The sequence below is a fragment of the Equus quagga genome, chromosome 8, assembly GCF_021613505.1.
Source record: "Equus quagga isolate Etosha38 chromosome 8, UCLA_HA_Equagga_1.0, whole genome shotgun sequence".
In the NCBI taxonomy this organism is placed as follows: domain Eukaryota; kingdom Metazoa; phylum Chordata; class Mammalia; order Perissodactyla; family Equidae; genus Equus; species Equus quagga.
The window spans coordinates 107,192,556-107,200,369 of record NC_060274.1 but is presented as its reverse complement, the minus strand read 5'-3'; the positions used below and the strand labels follow the sequence as shown (position 1 = coordinate 107,200,369).

At 42.7% G+C, this 7,814-nt stretch overlaps 1 protein-coding gene across 4 annotated transcripts in view; it reads left to right on the top strand.

Annotated features, from left to right (window-relative positions):
* The first annotated feature begins 6,676 nt into the window (after positions 1–6,676).
* ZNF800 (zinc finger protein 800) overlaps positions 6,677–7,814 on the top strand; it is a 50,556-nt gene continuing 49,418 nt past the window's right edge. For 2 of the 4 annotated variants that reach the window (XM_046669230.1, XM_046669227.1), the window contains exon 1: positions 7,032–7,651. The gene's annotated coding sequence lies outside the window, so the exon portion shown is untranslated. Of the gene's footprint in view, positions 6,806–7,031; positions 7,652–7,814 lie in introns of those variants that run through there. The other 2 variants (XM_046669229.1, XM_046669231.1) reach the window with 2 other exon arrangements.

Sequence of the window (7,814 nt, the reverse complement as noted above, 5' to 3'; positions counted from 1 at the left end):
TAGTAACTATACAGTGGAGAAACTGAATAACCCTTTAAACCAGCAACCAAGAGTAATATCAAACACATATGCACCCCTATATTCATTGCAGCATTATTTACAATAGCCAAGACATGGAAGCAACCTAAGTGTCCATTGATGGATGAATAAAGGAAATATGGTGTATATATATATATATATACACACACACACACACACACACACACACACACAATGGAATATTACTCAACCATGAACAGAAGGAAATATTGCCATTTGTGACCACATGGATGGACCTTGAGGGTATTATGCTAAGTGAAATAAGACAAAGACAAATACTGTATGATCTCACTTATATGTGGAAACTTAAAAAACAAAACAAAACAAAACCGAGCTCATAGATACAGAGGACAGATTGGTGGTTGCCAGAGGTGGTGGTTGCAGGGTCGGCGAAATTGGTGAAGGGGGTCAAAAGGCACAAACTTCTAGTTAAAAATAAATAAGTCCTGGGGATGTAATGTACAGCATGGTAACTATAGTTAATGATACTGTATTGTATATTTGAAAGTTGCTAAGAGAGTAGACCTTAAAAGTTCTTACAAGAAAAAATTTATAACTATGTGTGGTGATGGATGTTTACTAGACTTATTATGGTGATGACTTTGCAATATATACAAATATAGAACCATCATGTTGTACACCTGAAACTAATATAATGTTATATGTCAATTACATTTCAATAAAAATAATGAATATCAAATAGACATTACATACCTTTGGATGTGATACCCTAAGAAAGACAACACATCACTTATGTTGTATTCCATTAAAAAAATGTAAAACTTCAATCTAATTATGAAGAAACATCAGACAAATCCAAATTGACCATTCTATAAAACAACTGGCCTTATTAATCAAAATGTCATTGTCATAAAAGACTAAGGAAGGCTGAAGAACTGTTCCAGGTTAAAGGAAATTGAAGAGATATGACAACTAAATGCAACACGTGAGCCTGGATTTGGTCTTATATTAGAGCAAAAAAAAAAAATCCATAAAAGGCGTTATCAGGATAACTGACAAAATTATAATACAGACTGTAGGTTAAATAAAAGTATTATGTCAATGTTAAATTTCCTGACTTTGATAACTATTCTGTGCTTATGTAAGATAACAATAACTTTGCTTTCATAAAATACACACTGAAGTAATTAGGGATAAAGGGCCGTGAGGTATATAACCTACTCTCAGATGGTTCAAAAAATCATATATGTATATGATTGAGAGAGAGAGAATGCAAAAGGAAATATAACAAAATGTTAAAAAACTGGTGAATCTGGGTAAAAGAGTATGGGAATTATTTGTATTCTTGCAATTTGTTTTTAAACTACCCCTCAGAAAAACAAAAACAAAATCATGATGAATGTCTTTTCATGATGGTTAATAGTTTCAAGTGTCCAGCAATGGCATGTATTCTACAATATTATTATTTCCATACAATAGTGGTTCCTTTAATTATCCGTGTATGGTTTTTCTCTATACTGGAAATGAGGGTCATATTAGGCCAAAGGGCTAACTAAACCAAACCACTAAAATTGATTTTCCCCACTAAAGTTTTTATTGTGTTTATTGCAAAGAATGAATGTTGTCAATATTTCTTCTGTAGCCCAATTGAAACAAAAATTCATTCACTTAAGCCCATTTAGCAACTTTTAATGGTTGCCTATTATGTGCCAGATAGTGTGCTAGACGATGGCAAAACAAAGAGGAATAAGTTATGGTCTGTTTCTTGATGAATTCAGACTAATGAGAGTCAGACATTTAATCCAAATGATGGACTATAGGAGCAGGAAGATGGAGCAATTATTTGTCTCTGGGAGCTAGTTTCACAGAAGTGACATCTGAAGTGGATCTTGAAGGATGGGTCAGAGTTTTCCAGGTGAGGGGAAGAATGTTTCCAGGCATGAGGAGTAGCATGTAAAAAGGCTTTGAGCCTTGAAAAGTTCAATAATAATTTCTAATTTTATGTCAGATGTAGTTCAGAAGCATTAAAACCTAGGTTAGCTACTTTTAAAAATATTTTTATTGTGAAATATGATACACATTCATAAAACTGCATAAAACATAACTATCAGCTTACTGAATTACTACAAAGCAAATACACATGTAATGACCATTGAGGTCAAAATCTATAAAATGGCCAGTAACCCCAAAACTGGCACCCCTCATCCAGTACGCTTCCCAACCCTCTCCTTCCCTCAAAGGTAACCACTATTCTTCTAATAGTTCCTTTAACTAATGGATACACCCACATAATGGACACGTCTTTCATCTCTCTCTAAAATTGCCTTGCATCCCTCACTCTGCCCCATCCAGTTTAACTACTGTTTGCTCTGTTAACTTCTGCAAAGGGTGGGAAATCCAGCGTGTTTGGAGCATATAGTCGTGAAGTTGTGGGAGAGCAAGGTACAATAATAAGTATTTATTATTGTTATACCTGTACTGTGTTCTAGGTCCTGTTGGGTGCTTTACTCATTAACTGATTTCTCACAACACTGAAAGCAGTGTACAGCTGAGGAAATTGAGGCTCAAGAGGGGTTCTCACTTCCCTAGAGACACAAATTCAAGTGATGAAGACAGGACTAAGACATAGATTTTTCGGACTCCAAAACACATGCTCTTTTTACTAATGCTTCTTTTTAAGATTTGACTTCTTCACATGGAAAACTGACAGTCAACAGGGACTTTAAATTGGGGAATAATATTATTAGATTTGTTTGGACTGTAATTCTGTTGATATTGAGGAATAATGGAGTGAGGGAGAGTTTGGTGGTAGGGAGACCATGCAACATTGTTGCAATGGTTCAGAGTTGCGTTTTAGACTACAAGATTGATAGTGCATATGGAGAGAGGAAACTGTATTTCCTAGACCTTTCTGAGGTATAACCAGTCATTTATGGTACTAGGTTAGATGTTGGGGATAAGTGAGATGAGAAACGATGTACACAGGTAACTTGCATTACTTTGCATATTTGTATACGCTCCTCTCCATGACTGCAACGCTTCTACCTTGATAGCCTGAAAGGATAGCAACACTGTTGATTAAAATTTGGAAGAGGAAGAACAGGTTTGGTGAGAAGATAAGTTCAGTTTTGGTCCTGCTAATTTTGACATGCCTGGGGAAATTCAGATGATCTGTCTCATGGGTAGTTAGAAATAGAACTTAAAGGCTCCCAGGACAGGTCTGAGTTGGAAATAAAATTTTAGGAATAATCAGAATATATGTAGCTTGAGGCACAGAACCTGGATTGAGACAGACCCATGTTTAAATCTTAGCTCAGACACTAATTATCTGTTTCCCTGTCTGTAAAATGGGATAATATCTAACCCAGGATCTTTGTAAGGATTCCGTGAAAAACTAGAAAGCACTTAGCACATTGTCCGAGTTCAGTAAGTGACACAATTATCATTCGCTATTATTATTGGATTACAGTACAGACTTACTTATGAACAAACTCCACTATAACAAAAAGCACTTCTTTTAATGGAATTCACTTAAATGCTACCTGAAATACATTTGAATGGAAGACCTATAAGGTATGGTTCGGGGCCCACATGGCAGCATAGTGCATGCATTGGGTCACGTGTCCAGCAAGACCTAAGTGTGCCTTTAGTGCTAGGAATGGAAGATACAGGTCCATGTCAGGGGTTTCCTAGTAGGCGACTTATCTCCAGGGAGGCAACCGGGGTACAACTTACTCCCCACTCTCCTTAAAATAAACATTTTAGGGAAGCATTATCTTCCTTTTTCATATTGTGTTGCGTGCACAATACTTAGGTGTTAAGTTCTATATAGTTGATAATAGATTAAGAGTTTAATATTTGCTCTTCCAAATCAATTTTTCCATGACCCTTTCTAAACTCTCAGCCTCTATTTAGGCCCATAATTTCATTTGTACATAATTATGAATTCAAATATTTGTATTGTAAAATGCCACATCATAATCGAAGGTAGAAAATCTGGACCAGAGTATATAGGTCCTATAGGAACTATAATTGCTTCTACTTGATGTGAGGTTTTTATGCTGTGTTTTAGTAGGATCTGTTCAGAACAGATGGGAAAATCTTAAAGGAACAAAATGATGAGAAAAAGAAGTCCAGGGAGAAAAGTTAAGGAATCACCAAAGTTTATCTATACCAGGCCACCAAATTAACCCAATAAGTCAGCTTAAAGAATAGATTTGACTAGTGTTTCCTTGTTTTGCTATTCTTAAAGGCATCATCAAGCACTTAAAAAAAAAACCCCAGCAGGTTTAATTAGCTAGTATCATACTTGAAATAATTATATATGGTGATAGACTATATGCAAAGATCATCACAATAATTCCTCCCATTCCTATATACATATCCCTTTGAAATGTGACTTTGCTGCTCCTCCCATCAAGAAAGGAAATCTATCTCCCCAATTCCTGAATCTGTGCTGGCCTTTTGACTCACTGATTAATAGAATGTGATGGAAGTGATGTCGTGTAGCTTCTGCTTTAAAAGGTCTTGTAGTTTCCACTCTGCTTGGCATGCTGCCATAATATGAAGCAGCCCAGGCTGAATAGAATGAAAGTCTAAAAGGACAGAGAAGTCCAGCCAATAGTCAACATCAACTGCCTGTCATGAGTGTGCCCGGGTCAAGCTGCCAGATGACTGTAGCAGCTACACGCATGATTCCAGACAAGCCCAGTCTAAATCACTGATCTATAGAATTAAGGGCACATAAAACGGCTTTAAGGCAATAATTCTAGGGTGGTTTGTTATGCAGCAATAATATATATGTGTATATAGTGTGTATATATATGGTAGAATTCTCCTGCCCTTAAGATGAGAGAATAATTTTAAACCATAAAACTATAAAAACTGCTGTAACCTTGATGAGTTATCTAACCTATCTTTGCCTCAGTTTCCCTATCTGTAGAAAGGAAGGATAAAACCTCATTGGATTGCTGATAGGATTAAATGAGTTAATACTTGAGCTTAAAATATATTAATTACTCAATACATGTCAGATACTAGTATTGTTATGTTAGAGAAGGGAATGACCTAGGTCCTAGACCCAGTTTGTTATTCTGTGACCTTCAGCAAATCAGTTAACCGCTCTGGGTTTCAGCTTTCTCATCTGTAAAGTAAGGTTTACTAGGTAATTTCCATGGTTTCTTTTCATCTTTAACATTTTATCATTCAGTATTCAATATTTGTTTTACCCACATGCACATTCCAATCTTGTCTATAATTCTAATTTTTCAGACTAAAATATTCTATTAGCAAGCAATTTTGAGGACGATGTAGTGACGACCACTTTGAAGTATAAATAACACTGCATTTACTTAGGAAACTAAATAGTTTTTACTCACATCTGGCCAGCAAACATAACTCTCACATATCTGAAGCAATGGCTTTTCAGGTTTATGGAGACGTAAAAGTGTATATTCACTTTTTAACCTGTGATAAATGTGCTTCTTAAATAAAAGTAGGAAAAGATCCTTCAAAAACGAAGAAAATATTTCATCTCAACTTTTACCACACAAAAACTTCCAATGTTAAATAAAAATCACCTATAATTCCACTGTTAAGATGTCATATTTAAAATTTTTTCCTACTTTTTTTGCCTAAGCAATTGAATACACTTAAATGTTATACAAAATGTGATTTTTATTGGCTGCATGACAAAGACCATCATGTGGAGGTATCGTGATTTATTTTCCATTGATTTATAAATTGTGGCATTGCATTACACTTCAGTTTGATGTGTGATGCTTCTTGACAATGGGACAGATAAAAACGATCGTATATACGACTTATAATGACGTGTGTGTAGAATGTACAGTACGTGGAATTTCCTTTAAAAAGCTAATCATTTTTCTATCCTTTTCCTGTCACCCCTATAATCAAGCTGCTACAATCCCTCAAGACCCATGCAAATGCTCCATTCAATACTTTTACAACAAATTTAACAATGGCTGGACAAACTTTGCTTTGAATTTTGAAAATAGATTTCAGTCACTTGTTTGCTCTTCTAAAATACACACAGAGCCTATCTGCCTTTGCTTTTTCAGGGCTCCGAAAACTGGCAGTTTGAGTTAGACAACTGCAAAGGTTTTCAGTGGCTCTTGCGGGGCGGGAGATAACGCGAATGAGCTTTTCCTCCCTTAAAACTTCCTGACCCACAGTGGGCACGTATTTGCTTCCTGGGCAAGAATTCCCTTCTAGGAGTTGGGGAGGAGGCGCAGGAGGTGGCTCTCGTGCCCCCAAGAAGCCGCACGCGTGTTTACGGAATTTGACAGACGGCTGAGATCTTCAGGGATTTTCCAAGCAGGACCCGGGCGGGCGCCGGCGAGGAGGGAAAGTGCGTCTAGCCCACGTGACCCAACTTCACTTTCAGGTTCCAAGAGCGGAGCGCTGCTGGAATCGGTACCGATCTTCCGCCACTAGACTGTTTTCCTGCCAAGGACCTGATAAAACCCCCGAGTTCGGAGACGTACGCTTTGATAACTGCTGGGTTAAGGAAAAACTTCGACTTTTACCACTTTTAAAAGCGCTGGCAATCTTGTCGGCATCACTTAGGGCTGCCGCAGTCGCCCAGCCTCTTCCTACAGCTCCTGCCCGTGCGTTTCCGAGCCTCCCGGTCTCGGTCCCAGGTGGAAGGAGAGAAGCGAGAGCAACAGTTTGGCTGCCGGGCAGCGCGTCTCCTGGGCGCGAACGTCGCCCCGGGGGCCTCACACCTCGCAGCGCGCGCAGCCCGGGGCTGGGGCTCTCCGTCGGCTGGCGGGATGACGCGCGGGTGAATGGCTGAACGAGCCCCGGGCCGGCCCCGGCGCTGCCCGCCACGGCGCCCTCCTCCCGCCGGGCCGCGGCGCGTCGCCTCCCCACCGGCGGGGGCGCGAGGCCAGGCGCATGCGCGCGGCGCTCCCGGGCGTGCCGGCCACACTCCCCCCACCCACTCCGAGAGCTTGTCACTTCCTGCCCTCGCCCCATCTCCGTCCGGGGTCAGTCAGTCGCTCCCTGTCGCTGCCGGAGAGTCTCAGCTTCCCCCTTCCTATCCGCTCTGCGGCGGTAGCTCAGGCTCTTCGGGGAGGGGGAGACAGAGAAGGAGAGGGACTGACTTAATAAAGTTTCCTGAAACAACAACTACTACCAAAAAAGGCCCAAGGTGGGGGGAAACCCCGTTCTTCCCCGCCCCTCTCCAACAGCCTGAGGGACCGTTGCAGGTGGAGCGGCGCTAGGGGTAGCCGGCTCCGGCGGCAGCCGTTGCCCCGGCGAGGGGCGCCTCAGGTCTTGACCGCTCCGGTTCCGGCTCCTTCGGTGGCGGCGGCGGCTGCGGGGCGGTTCCTCCTGTCAACTGCCTGCGCCCGCGCGCCGCCCGCCCAGCTCCCCAGCGCGGAGGGACGCCGTGAGCCGCCGCCGCCGTCGCCGTCGCCTCCGGCCGCGGAGGGCCGAGGTGAGCTGCGGCGCTTCCGCGTCAGCGCCGCCCGGGACTCTTTGGGAGCGCGTCGGCCCGAACCCGCTGCACTTCGCGTGGTCGCCGAGGCTGCGCCAGGTGGGGCCCGAAGCCGCCTCCCACGCCAGGCTGTCCCCGCGGCCGCCCGGCCTGCCTGCCTGCCTCCCGCCTGCCCGCCCTAGGAGTTAAGTAAGTTGGGCGCACTTGGTAGTGGGGTCCGGGGCTCCGCCGGCGAGACCCCAACGCACGTGCGTTGCGGGAGGGCGCGGCGTGGGCCGGCCGCGGGCGGGAGCCGCACCTCGGCCGCCCCTGCCCTGCGGGCCCCGGCGCCGGCCGAGCCCGCCGCCCTCCG